This window comes from Mizuhopecten yessoensis, unplaced genomic scaffold (assembly GCF_002113885.1).
Source record: "Mizuhopecten yessoensis strain PY_sf001 unplaced genomic scaffold, ASM211388v2 scaffold6443, whole genome shotgun sequence".
Lineage (NCBI taxonomy): Eukaryota > Metazoa > Mollusca > Bivalvia > Pectinida > Pectinidae > Mizuhopecten > Mizuhopecten yessoensis.
The window spans coordinates 276,130-289,658 of record NW_018406552.1 but is presented as its reverse complement, the minus strand read 5'-3'; positions in this window follow the sequence as shown (position 1 = coordinate 289,658).

Here is a 13,529-nt window from a genome sequence, read left to right as displayed (position 1 = left end):
ACGGCATTGCTGAAATTTTCATCTACTATTGCATAGTTATATTTCACAAAATCGTGTTGCACATACTCATTGCAATATAGCAATATGATATTACCATCTGATGATCATATGTAGGTGTTTCTGCTTAAAGGACATTGGAGAGACAAAAGTGGACTACTGCCTGCACTGCAAGCCTTGTGATATTTATCGTTTCATTTACATCCAGCAATGCTATCTACTCTCCTTCCGACAGTCTCCCTCAGCTGTATACAGCGTCTTAATATATGACCTAAGCTCTTTCGAGAACGAATTACAATGAACAAATAATCCAAAAGAGTGAAATATTTACAATAGCAATGTGCATGCAGACTGTATTAGTATTAAACAAATGTATCCAGATGCTAATGTTAAAGTATAACAAATCAAAACGAAACATAAGTGCCTGCAAGAAATGCGTAATGCCAAATTTCTTATCTGTGACATTTCATGGTGTAAAATAAGTCAAAATCAACTGGGCCCTGTTGATTGAAGTATTAGAAGCTCAACGATACTAATCTATTTACATATAATTCGTGTACGAAAAAAGAATAAGTAATAACTTAAAATTGTATGTTGAGATATTAAAAATGATTGTCTAATGACAAAGAACACAAACGCTATTGTAACCTTTTAAATATCTCTCTTAAATATCGTTTTGATTATTTGCCGATAAGCATATTATGTTTTTAAGAAGATGGATTTATCGTCACCCCTGCAGGTGAGGGGATTTAGAAAATTTGAGAACCCCCTGCAGCATGGGGAATTCGCGACAAAAATATATATACTGCACCCATTGCAACATTAAAGATATTTATGTTTTCTTTCCTCTCGAACTTCTTTTTCGTTCAAAAACGCATCACTAGACAAAGTCTCGCTATTGGCCTTGGCATTGAGCATTCGCAATTTGATGAAGGTTATTGGCTCTGTCCCCAAACCGGGACAAGCCAACGTCCTTAATTATGGAACTTGATTTGTTTCTATCTGCTTGACGTCCTGTTTTAGATAGGTAGCGGTGCGGACTGGTTCCTCCGTTGACAGTATACCGTGATGGGGTGGATTACTGTGTTGCGTGCCTTTAGCGTGGTACTTCATTGAAGTAACACTCTGAAGTCGACATCGGGTTCGCGTTAATGCAAGGGGCAAATACACCAACATAACGCCTCCAGCAAACTAGCAATGTATGCATGGAGCCAAGTCTTACAATAATATTTGCGGTTAATATACGCTTATCCCAAGAAACTAAACACATTGTATCGGGACAACGCGCTAAGAATGTTGGACAATATAAGTCACATTACTTATATTACATCGATACTTTCTAAAAATAAAACTATATAGTTGTAATTGCAATCGAACTAAGTTTGGCTATCGTATCACATCCAGCGTCGTTCGCTCAGATTTAAGTAAATACTTTATCTTTCGTCATCGGACGTACTTAAATTACATTATCTTACATGATGGATGCATGTGGATAGAAGTGTCTATGGTAGACAACTGTGTATTTACTGGCCAACTAACAGAATGTAAGCACAATATGGAAAAGAAATATTAAAATAAGTTAAAACTAGCACATTAGAGCTGATAATTGGACATCGTGACTGGACATAGCCTCATGAACATTATCGTAATAGGAGAAAGTAGGAAAACGTTTTGCGGACATCATTATACAAAACAGTATTCGTGTTTGATGTAGCTTGTGAAGCAGTTTCCCGGGGAAAAGTTTGACGAAGAAACCATTTTTGCAGATAATATGTACATAGCTGCGCGTGCTTATTTGTTTTAAACTCTGACCTTCTTTGAGATATGTCATAATAATGTTGTCAGGATATATATAGTCTTGTACTCGCGTGGGGGAGGCATAGATATAATTAATTGAATTAAATCCATAAATTTACATAGCTAAACATCGATTTTAGAAGCAATCGATATCAAATAATCGATAACGCAAACTGTAACCATACATTAACAGACACCAGGAGGTTTAAGTTTGTTTGTATTTGTATTTTTTTTTATGTTTGTGACATGAAGATATCTTTGATAAATCAATTATGAAAACAAAATGATACCATGCGAGACTTTAAATACATCAGCAAAGTGTTCGGAGTGTAATACTAGGAGGCTAAACGAGCTTCCTTATATTAAACCGTTCTCATGCTCAAGCATGGGTTATATGCTCAAACCAATTGTTTTTTGTTACTAACTTAAATCATCCGACTCTACAAATTATGGTCGAAATGTAATTTTGTTATTTTGAGAACAGAAATAAATACGGCCCCAGGATAAGAACGGTGGACATCAGATCATGATACTTGTTCTCTAACCGACTGGGCTACCTGCAGGTCAACAGTAGGATTCCGGTAAAATCGAGCTATGGTTATAGTAAAATATAATTAAGGGGAAGTTATTGTTTCTCTAAAGAAAATACACTGGGCTTATTTTGTGTCTTGGCTTCAGTGGGACAGAAGATCACATACGTCATCAGGCCGGATCACCTATCCCCTGTATTATAAACTGAAGTGTAGCTATAATAGTGTTCAATGATAGGATTACCTTCATGTTCCAGTGTGTTCTCTCACAAAGCGATGATTTACATTTAATGAATTCGTACCTCTTCCTGTGTTACTAATTTGAATCATATTCAAATATCATATTGACGAAATAAAAACAGTTAATACAATTTCCCTTATATCCAGTTATACCATTTTAATAAATAAATACTCGCTAATGTGATTTGTATACGATTAAGATGAAACATAATATAGCCTATGACACGGGACGACACGTGGGGGAAGATCGATGAGTAACGAATTGATCACCGACCTTTCTAGTGCAATTCTCACGTTATCGCCAAGTTTTTCTCGTGTGAAAGACGGGAATCCGAACATTAAGTCGGCGCTCACATTTTGCCCACCTTTGGTGAAATCTGTGGTCGCGCGAGCAGATTAGCGGGTTACGACCACGTGCGCTCCTTGTAACGTATCAGTATCATTATAGCGTAATTAATCAGCAACTATTACGAATTACTAAATACAACGTAAACTCTGCACCGATTGCGCCTTGTCAGCTTCTATTAACAATTTCAGTGTGTTTTTTTAGGAATTTCACCTCAGAATACAATTAATTCTTTTAGAAAATTAAAAGAAGAAAATGAAGATTTACTTTCATGGTTATGAAAGCAATTATGGTATGTTAAAATTTGTTGAACAATGAAATTGATATTTTATTTGTTTGTAAGTGGACGTAAAGTTATATGTTTGAAGTGATAAGCTGACTATGCTTGTACACTTCGGAGCCATGATCGGAAATGACCGGAGACTATTCAATATCCGAGCGATAAAAGGAACCCCACCATTGCTCTATAAAGTTAAATACAATACTAGTGGATCCGACAGTGTGCAAAGGAAAAAGTGCATGCTTTGGCCTGCTAGATCAAATGTTATTATAACGGAATTCGCCAATCACTTAAACACGCAAATTTGCCGTTTTCCACCCTGAGAAAATTCTACGAAGCTACTTTCCCAAACATAAAACCCGAACTAATCGATACTCGCACCGGTATGGTGAACCGTTCCCAGCGCTGCACAGATGGATCGATAAAGGTCGAAGGGCTCCGGATTGACCTGTGTGTTTTTATAGATTTGTAAATATCGCCCCCCTCGGAGGTTTAGCTCACATGCGGGACGACATTGTATGGACAGAATGTGTGTGTGTGAGAAGATGGTAGTTGAAATGATGGTCGAAGAGAGAGAAAAAGACAGAGAAAGACACAGAGAGAGAGAAAAATTGGGGTACGCCGTAATTTTCTTAGTAGACTGTTTATGCATTAAATTCTGAACATTTTAATCATGTAGATACATATCTTATTTTTCTGTTGCTTTATTGCAAAATGAGTGCGATGTTTTTGCAGAATGAAATGTCTAAGTCACATGTTAACAATTATAGAATGCTTGTATATTAGAGAGATCTCAAAGTAGACATTTTATTTGGCTTATTGGATCAAATGTTAATACTCGCATTTTCATTTTTGAATTGAAAAACTATTTAACGTAAATGGCAGCAATTATTTTTCGCGAATGAGTAATCAGCTACTATTCCATGCAATAGGAATGTGACCAGCAGAATAGAAGTTAGGATATATAGATCGCGAAAATGTAATAAAGCATTATCGCAAAAATATAATCAAACAAAAAACATAAATTTAAGAAAATATACCAGAAATACTAAAACATTGCTATACAGAAAGAAAAAATAGAAAAACTTCTACCTGTCAACAAAACATACATTAACGTTAATTCGGACTCTGAATCGATAAAACGAGGACAAGATCAAAAGAACGATTACATGTTTGTATATAGACCATTGAAAAATAGAAAGAAAATGAGACCATGTGTTCTGGAAGGGTAAGCTCATCTGCTCCATCGACTGACATGTAATTTTAGATCAAATTAAACTAATATCACATCATAGCGAGAACTTGGATACTGCCAACAAGACTACAAGCACAACTTGTCAAAGTTAGTTTGTTTGTCAACAGTTTGCACCTATCAAGGAAGTAATACTATGGCGAGTAAAAATTCACGGAAGTCATAATACTAGGAGCAAACTCTTGAATATCGAATTAATTGCAACATGCACCTACCATATGTTGAGGAAACAGGGATGTTGCTATCTAAAAAGGGAAAGTTTTCAACTGGAAAGTTAAAATCGTTCCGCTTAACGTACGCTTCTTTTCTCGATCTTTACGTGGATATTACCAGTGGCTTACTTAGCAGCTGAAAAAGAAAAGTTTGTAGTGTCGTTGATTTCTGGCTCAGGACGGTGTATGTTATCGACGTAGTCAATCAATTTCTTGTTGTTTAAAGAAAGCACATCGTCAATGTAACTGAAAGGCTTGTTTTTTTTATTTATTTGTATGCACAGTCTTATAGTTTTATATAATGGAGGGCTGTGGGGAGGATGGGATCATGATGGCCTCCCTTTTGTTTATTTAAACGTATTTGAACTGGCTTATGCTAAGGGTCGTGATCCATCCTTTAACGGTGAAGAGGATTACAAATGGATTTTAGATTATCACTCCAAGTAACTTGCCTACCCTTGCTACCTTGGCTACACTGACGTGTCATTCGTGTATTACGGAATCCACGGGTGAGATTTGCCCAGTATCATGCAAAATACTGCACTGACTTAATATACGTAAATACATGTATAAGGTTACTAGTACGCTCGAGTAGTGTCAGGGATATATCTCGAGGCACTAGTCAATGTACTGTACTGATAAGTTACAATTTCTTCAATTTATTGCCGAAAAATATATTCAGATCTTGTCTGAATTCAAAATTTCAGGATAACAACAGACAGGATGATAATGTCTCGGAATTAAACTTTCCGCCATTAAACCTCTCGATTTGTAACCGCAACAACTCAACAAAAACAAAGAAATTATCAACATAATTTGCACTGCGGGATTGTTAAAACATTTGTGGACTGTGTTTCTCTTCTATTAAAGAAACACAGAAATATGTGGACTTTGTATGATTTTAAAGACAATCCTATTAAATTATTCGGTGGTCGGTTTGATTAAATAAATAAATTCATTTTTATTTTCATCATACCTACTCTTTTTCATTTTCTTCAACACATGTTCGCGGGGTTTACTATTGCAGTATAATTTCTAAGCGTGATATTTAATTTCGCGCTGCAAATCTCATAACGTCATACCGTAAATAGTAGCTGCCTAAATATATTCTTTGGTTGAACGATAAGGGAACAGTAAGACATGATTCCTCGACGTCCTAAAGATCACACTTTACAGACGAAACAAGTATCCCACGTAGGTAGAATGCATTTGTCTATTTTTTTATGTTCCCAAGCCTGCAATGGTGCAAATGCCTGTTCACGTAATTTAAAATACAATTCTGGTGGGATATTTGTAACATGCATCTTTACACCTGGAAATGTTTCTATGATTTATCGAGAAACAATTAATCTAACAACTTAATTCATGAACGTTTACGTGTAAATAGATATCAACAACATTTACCCTAAGTGTGGATTGTAGCATGCTGACCGCATTCATTAGGATGTATTAATGTATTTGTTCGGCGTACTAAACGTTATTCCCTGTCCACGTCACTACGGTAACAGCGTTATTATTTAAACGTGTAAGATGACCTATAATTACTTCAATTCGACACTGGCCAATTTGTATCTACGTGGAGTATTCTGTACCGCCATTAAAAGCCCGACCGGCGTTATCGCCTGCAAACTCATGTTGTTGGTTGAATAGGTAATTTGTGTGGGAATGGGGAGGTGGAATACCTCTCAGAGCGAGCCATGGGACTGAGCTATGTAATTACATAGGGACACGCGAACACTTAGCACACACCGCCGGCGTTACATAGGTAGTTCTCGGCCGTGTAAAGCACGTACTACGTCATGTAATTTCAACACATGCTAAAATGTTTGTTTATGCATTTATAAAAGTTCAGACACTTTGATGACAAATTGTGATTTACTCATTTTTGTCATGTAATGTACTGTCGTATAATTTGACATTGTTCAATAAATATAATGTCGGTCACTGATACACGAGTACCACGTAAGGTACATTCGGTATGTGAATTACGTAATAGTTGCAATATTTGTAAGTGATAGATATTTACTACAATGTACGTCATTCTTTTTCAGTACTTATGATATCGGCCACTGATATTATATATAGTAAGTTACTTTCATGAAATTTGATATATATATAGACATGAATACCACGCCATGTACCTTCATTATAGGAAGTATTGTTCTCGTACTCATATATACCACGTCACACACCATCGTTATATAATATCAGTCACTTATTCATGCGTACCTCGTCATATCTTTTGTAATATGAGAATTGGTCACTATAATTAATGTGTACCTCGTCATTCACTTTTGGGGATATATCATATTGTTAACTCATATTGTTTTATCACAGAAAATAAAACTTCTTTACATATGATATGATATAAAATACTGCAAATATGAAGATCATGTTTGTTTGAGTTAGCGCCAAGGCAAGGTCGTGTCAAGGCCGCTAATTCTTGTAATTATTTCTTATTTTGTTGTATATCGAACTGCTCTGATATGTTGGAACTATGTCAATGTATAAGATGGAAACAATGTTTTATAATCAATGTGAACACCGTACATTTTTACATTAATAATGTATACAGAATATATGTATATATAAATAAGATGAAATATATGCATATACATACAAAGGGAATAAGGTACGCGTATACAATGTTCATTTTACAATGGGAACTATGTATATGTATACTGTATTTATTTACATTGCTCATGTATACAATAACAAACAAGTTGATGCACAGTAACGTCTGCGTCAGAAACAAATTAAAATTTCTTCCTGATTTACATTTTCGTACAACGTGTACATAATATAATAATACATGATAAACATATTTATGCATTTTTAATTAATACATAGAGTTATCACTGGGGCGCGATCGAGGCAACGAAACAAAGAATGCAGGTTAATAGCACGGGATACCGTTACTACTGTCACGTAAGAAATCTGGCGACTATCTATGTATATGCAGTGTTGTATTTTGTTTATATCGAAGACAAGACAATATGATTGAAACTAAATAAATGAAAACTTTAAAAAGGTCAGGATTGTTTCTTTAGTAAAAAATAAAACAATAAAATGTCGTTGTATTTCTACCATGTTCTCTTGTTTAACCTAAACTCATGTGTAGATTTTCACAGATTTCTGACATTGAGGTTTCTCCAGGGACTACGCATTAGGCACAGAAATCATTACAATTTAGTGTGGGTAAAAAATCTCGTTCTTTTCTTATTAATTGTCCGTCACAGCATATTGCTCGCCTCTACTCGCCTCTTATCCCACGTCGCTACAGGAAGTCTATCAACTAATCACATTATCGGATTCGGTTACCGGAATCAGGGAAAGTTTCCCACAAGTTAGAATACATGATGGATTCCGGCTAGCGATCCACAGTGGTTAAAAATCCAACAAGCTTAGCACGATCTTCGAAATTTCTTCTAAAATATAATTTCCCAGACCTGTTATCTTGTTCAAGCATTCATTCCTCACACAAATCAATATGTTGACAAGTCTTTGTGTGGCATGACTGCCACTTGTGACTAATTTTAGTTTAGATTTAACTATAATGACCTTCAACCGATAGGGTTAAGTTGACCATACTTAGAGTAGGAGCAGCCAGACGACAGGGCTAAATTGTGGAAGGTCTGTATTGTAGGATACACATGCCGAACAGAGGTTTACAATCAACCATAATTAACGGGAATGTTGTGAGCACCAGCTCCCCTATCACCTGCGAATGTAATAGATGACGAAATGGATTTGTCTTCATTTCAAGTTAAACATATTTAAAGATGTATTAATACATTATATTTCCCTTTTTATTAATCCTAATTGTATATTTTTTACCTTAAAAGTTCCTACCACATATCAATTATTGAGTCGTATTTGAAATGATATTAAAATAGCATAGTGTGGAAGTTACATTGTTTAAGCAATTAATGTTTTAACAAATGGTATGGTTTTGTAATACATCTTACTATTTCTAATCTTAGTAGGGTATTGTGTATGTAAGGAATAGCAATAAGTGCTATAGCATCATCACATCATGTGTTAAAACATTAATTGCGTATTAAACGTCAACAATCTACAACGTCAACAACCTACAGCGTCAACAAACTATAACGTCAACAACCTACAGCGTTAAAAAACTACAGCGTCAACAACCTACAGCGTTAAAAATCTACAGCGTCAACAATCTACGACGTCAACAAACTACAGCGTCAACAATCTAAAACGTCAACAATCTATATTGTTACACCTCAAGTGAATTTCTAGCTTTTTGATTGGTTGGGAGAAAATTAAACAAAAATCTCTGTCACCCTCCGAAAATACATTGGTTTTAAGGGGCGCGGGTGATATTGCCATGAGACAGTGAAAAATANCAACAATCTACAACGTCAATAATCTACAACGTCAATAATCTACAACGTCAACAATCTACAACGTCAACAATCTACAGCGTCAACAATATATAGCGTCAACAATCTACAGCGTCAACAATCTACAACGTCAACGATCTACAACGTCAATAATCTACAGCGTCAACAATATATAGCGTCAACAATCTACAGCGTCAACAATCTAAAACGTCACCAAACTACAACGTCAACAATCTACAACGTCAACAATATATAGCGCAAACAAACCCCAGCGTCAACAATCTACAACGTCAACAATCTACAGCGTCAACAAACCACAGCGTCAACAATCTACAGCGTCAACAATCTACAACGTCAACAATCTAAAGCGTCAACAATCTAAAATGTCAACAAATTAAAGCCTCATCAAACTATAGCGTCAACAATCTACAACGTCAACAGTCTACAACGTCAACAATCTACAACGTCAACAATCTACAACGTCAACATTCTACAGCGTCAACAATCTACAGCGTCAACGAATTAAAGCCCCATCAAACTACAGTGTCAACACACTACAGCGTCAACACACTACGGCGTCAATAAGTACTTACGTCAACAAACTAAAGCACAGCGTCATCAATATACAGCGTCAACAATCTACAACATTAACAATCTACAACATATTCTTAATTCAAAATAACAAGAAAAGAGAACATTTTGTCCTTTTATTTTGATGTCTTCTCTCTTCTTGCTATTTTAAGATTTTTGTCGTAGTTCGATGACACTGTAGTGTCTTCCCTTTTGTTTTGTTGCTAATCTGTTCCATCCTCGATACTTCAGGGGTTACGCCCACTTTCGCTCTCTGCACGCCTGGAATATGTCATGGACTAGTTTGATCATTTGACGTACATCAAAAGAATGCATCGGCCGCGTAATGGTAAAATTGACTGGCTTTGAAGTCGGGTGTTGCTCCTCTGTTATCTTCGAAGGACACTATCAGGCTCGCGATTGGTCATATTTATTTACATGAGACCAATCAAACAGCTTGCCGATTGCCTTCAATTTTGCTATGACTTATTCCAGGGGTTCAGAGAATAAAAGTAAGCGTAACCCCTGGAGTATCGAGGATGCCTCTATTCTTGCTCTCTTCGTATTTTTATGACACTGTTCTGTCTTCCTTTTTGTTTAGCTGTCTCCTTTGCCCTTGTTCCCTTCAGATTTTGTCACAAAGATTAGCCTCTTGTCCTGAAAGGAAAATATTATTGTTTCACACAGGTGTATATTCACCGAATGATATTTGTTTTCAAAATGAAATTGGTACATGTTGTAGCATTATAAGTTGTATTGAATTACCAATTACGTCAATATACAGATAAAAACCAACAAGGCCAGAAGTTTGTCGACAGCAGAAAAGAAAAGTTGCTAGCGTTTAACACCGACGCGTTTTTACCATACCGAAAGGGATTTTACATTTCTGTCTGTATCTTATTTACATAACATTATCAGTCAGTAAAACCCTTTTTATGTTTACACTTCGAAATTCACATCAGAAAAAGTAAGCAATCTGGATCCAGTGAAACGTATTCTGTCTCAAACTACTTACTTAATTATAAACAAGTGAGTTTTGTCTGCAGCTACATATTGAATTATAACACGCGGGCCCAGTGGAGAGAGTTCTATCTTTAGTATAAAATTGTTTCAACGTCATTTAAGTTCTTTTGAATTAAGCACAATTTGTTATATTATCTACGCCCTCTTAAGGCATTCTTTTTAAGGTCGGACCGTAAAAAGGAACACGGTATGAATTGCATAACATTGGGAAGAACTATGATCATATACTTACCAAAATTATTAAATGTCATCCCCAAACTGTGATGACTACCTATATTCTTCATATAGGCTAGCTGTAATAGGATTGCCAGTAACAAAAGTTAAACGCCATGTTAATATGCACAATAATTATGGCACCACTCACGCTGTGTTTACGCAGAAATGTATTGTTAAAATTTCTCGGTAAATTCCTCTTTGGACCAATCCCCCATATATATATCTATAATTACTAAAATAGGTACTGAACTGCTCAGTAGTGTTTTCTGCTTATGGAGTTTGTATTCTAAGGTCAGCCCAGTCATGCCACGGTTTAACATCGAACTAATTGCAACATATTTTTTCACAAAGATAAATATCTACAGTATGTTATAACTGATGCTGACAAAAATCAACCTTTGCCAAAATAATTTTACCGACAATTGATATTAAAAGCACATCAAGATCTACTAGAATATGACAAACATGGAGATTTGGCAAAACGTGTCATCGGAATCAGTGTATTGAAAAAAATTGTGAACCAGCAATATGGCTAAAAGTATTCTTAAGTTGATGATATTGGCGTTTTTGCACTTTTAAAAGATAAGGAGATATCATTACGGGAGCCACATGTGGTTCAGGCAAAGTTTATTCTTCTGGACCACCATTATTTCGTCTCCGTTTATCGACAGGGGTTCATATTGTCTTCCCTTGTGGTTTGTTGTGAGCCCGGTTTATGTTGTCTTCATTTGTGTTTTGATGTCAGCCCGGTTCATGTTGTCTTCCCTTTTGTTTTGATATCAGCCCGGTTCATGTTGTGTTCCCTTGTGTTTTAATGTCATCCCGGTTCATGTTGTCTTCCCTTGTGTTTTGATGTCAGCCCAGTTTATGTTGTCTTCCCTTGTGTTTTGATGTCAGCCCGGTTCATGTTGTCTTTCCTTGTGTTTTGTTGTGAGTCCGGTTTATGTTGTCTTCCCTTGTGTTTTAATGTCACCCCGGTTCATGTTGTCTTTCCTTGTGTTTTGTTGTGAGCCCGGTTCATGTTGTCTTCCCTTGTGATTTGCTGTCAGTCCGGTTTATGTTGTCTTCCCTTGTATTTTGATGTCACTCCGGTTCATGTTGTCTTTCCTTGTGTTTTGTTGTGAGCCCGGTTTATGTTGTCTTCCCTTGTATTTTGAGGTCAGCCCGGTTCATGTTGTCTTTCCTTGTGTTTTGTTGTGAGCCCGGTTTATGTTTTCTTCCCTTGTGTTTTGATGTCAGCCCGGTTTATGTTGTCTTTCCTTGTGTTTTGTTGTGAGCCCGGTTTATGTTGTCTTCCCTTGTGTTTTGTTGTGAGCCCGGTTGAATTCCTAATAGCGCCCCGATGTGTGATGTTGTGACATGCTTCTTTTTTACTTATTACTTAAAGATCAACTCAATTTCAATTCAACTTTATTGCATTTACAGTCAAAAATATTTTGTTTACAGTATATGGATTGAACAACAAGTTAACATAACATGAACATATAACAACTATACTCAGAATATAAGCATACTTTACAAATTAAGCTCACGATCGCCAGACAGTATTAGTCAATAGGCGACCCCATTGGAAATAAACCTACTTATATGAAATTCTATTGTTGTGTGTGCCTTTGTTCCTGAATGTTTTTATTATTATTGTCCATCAGTACGGTAAAATTAACCGTTTGGCGCACAACGTGCGGTATTCCTTCCACGGGGTTGCTGCTACGTTTCTACTTAAGTGACAATGAAGAGACCTGTATTGATCTGCGTCCTTCATCGTGACACCTTTAGGGGTTCAATCTTCCCCCGATTTTCGGTTATTTCCCTAGATACCTGCAGATGATGTTTTAGATGTGACGACTAGTTTTATGCTTAAACTTGACAGGAGATGTATTTGTGATATTGTTTTTATTTATTTATACTGTAAATATCATTGTATGTATAGTGTCCATGTCCTTTGTAAATTGTGTATTACAGAGCCATATCGTAAATTAGATGTAATTATTATTATTAAATAAAATATTTGATTCTTTTTATTTTCATTGTCCTGACATGTCGTTACCTTTTCCTGCCCAAACAAACAAGTTGCCTTCTGAGATCCGTCCAATGCTGAAGCAGGCTATATCCATAGTTCACTAATAGTAAAGGTCGGCCGTGTTAGGTCCCCCCGTGCACTTCAGCACTATAGTACATCGTCATTGTAGCAGACAGACTATCTTGTTTCCTATCAATTAGTAGCGAAAGTAATGGCCACATTAAATAAAGTAACGGCAACAGTGAGGCGCAAGGAACAGATTCTAATCATCGATGGTTATATAAAGTGTAACAAAAATGACACTAGGAAAGGGAGGCCAGCGCTTACACCGGGGTCACAGCGAGATAGGTAAAGAAGCTGATCAACTCAATAAGTAAAATGACACTAGGAAAGGAAGGCCAGCGCTTACACCGGGGTCCCAGCGAGATAGGTAAAGAAGCTGATCAACACAATAAGTAAAATGACACTAGGAAAGGAAGGCCAGCGCTTACACCGGGGTCCCAGCGAGATAGGTAAAGAAGCTGATCAACTCAATAAGTAAAATGACATTAGGAAAGGGAGGCCAGCGCTGACACCGGAGTCACAGTTAGATAGGCAAAGAAGCTGATCACCTCAATAAGTAAAATGACACTAGTAAGTTAGGCCAGCGCTTACACCGGGGTCACAGCAAGATAGA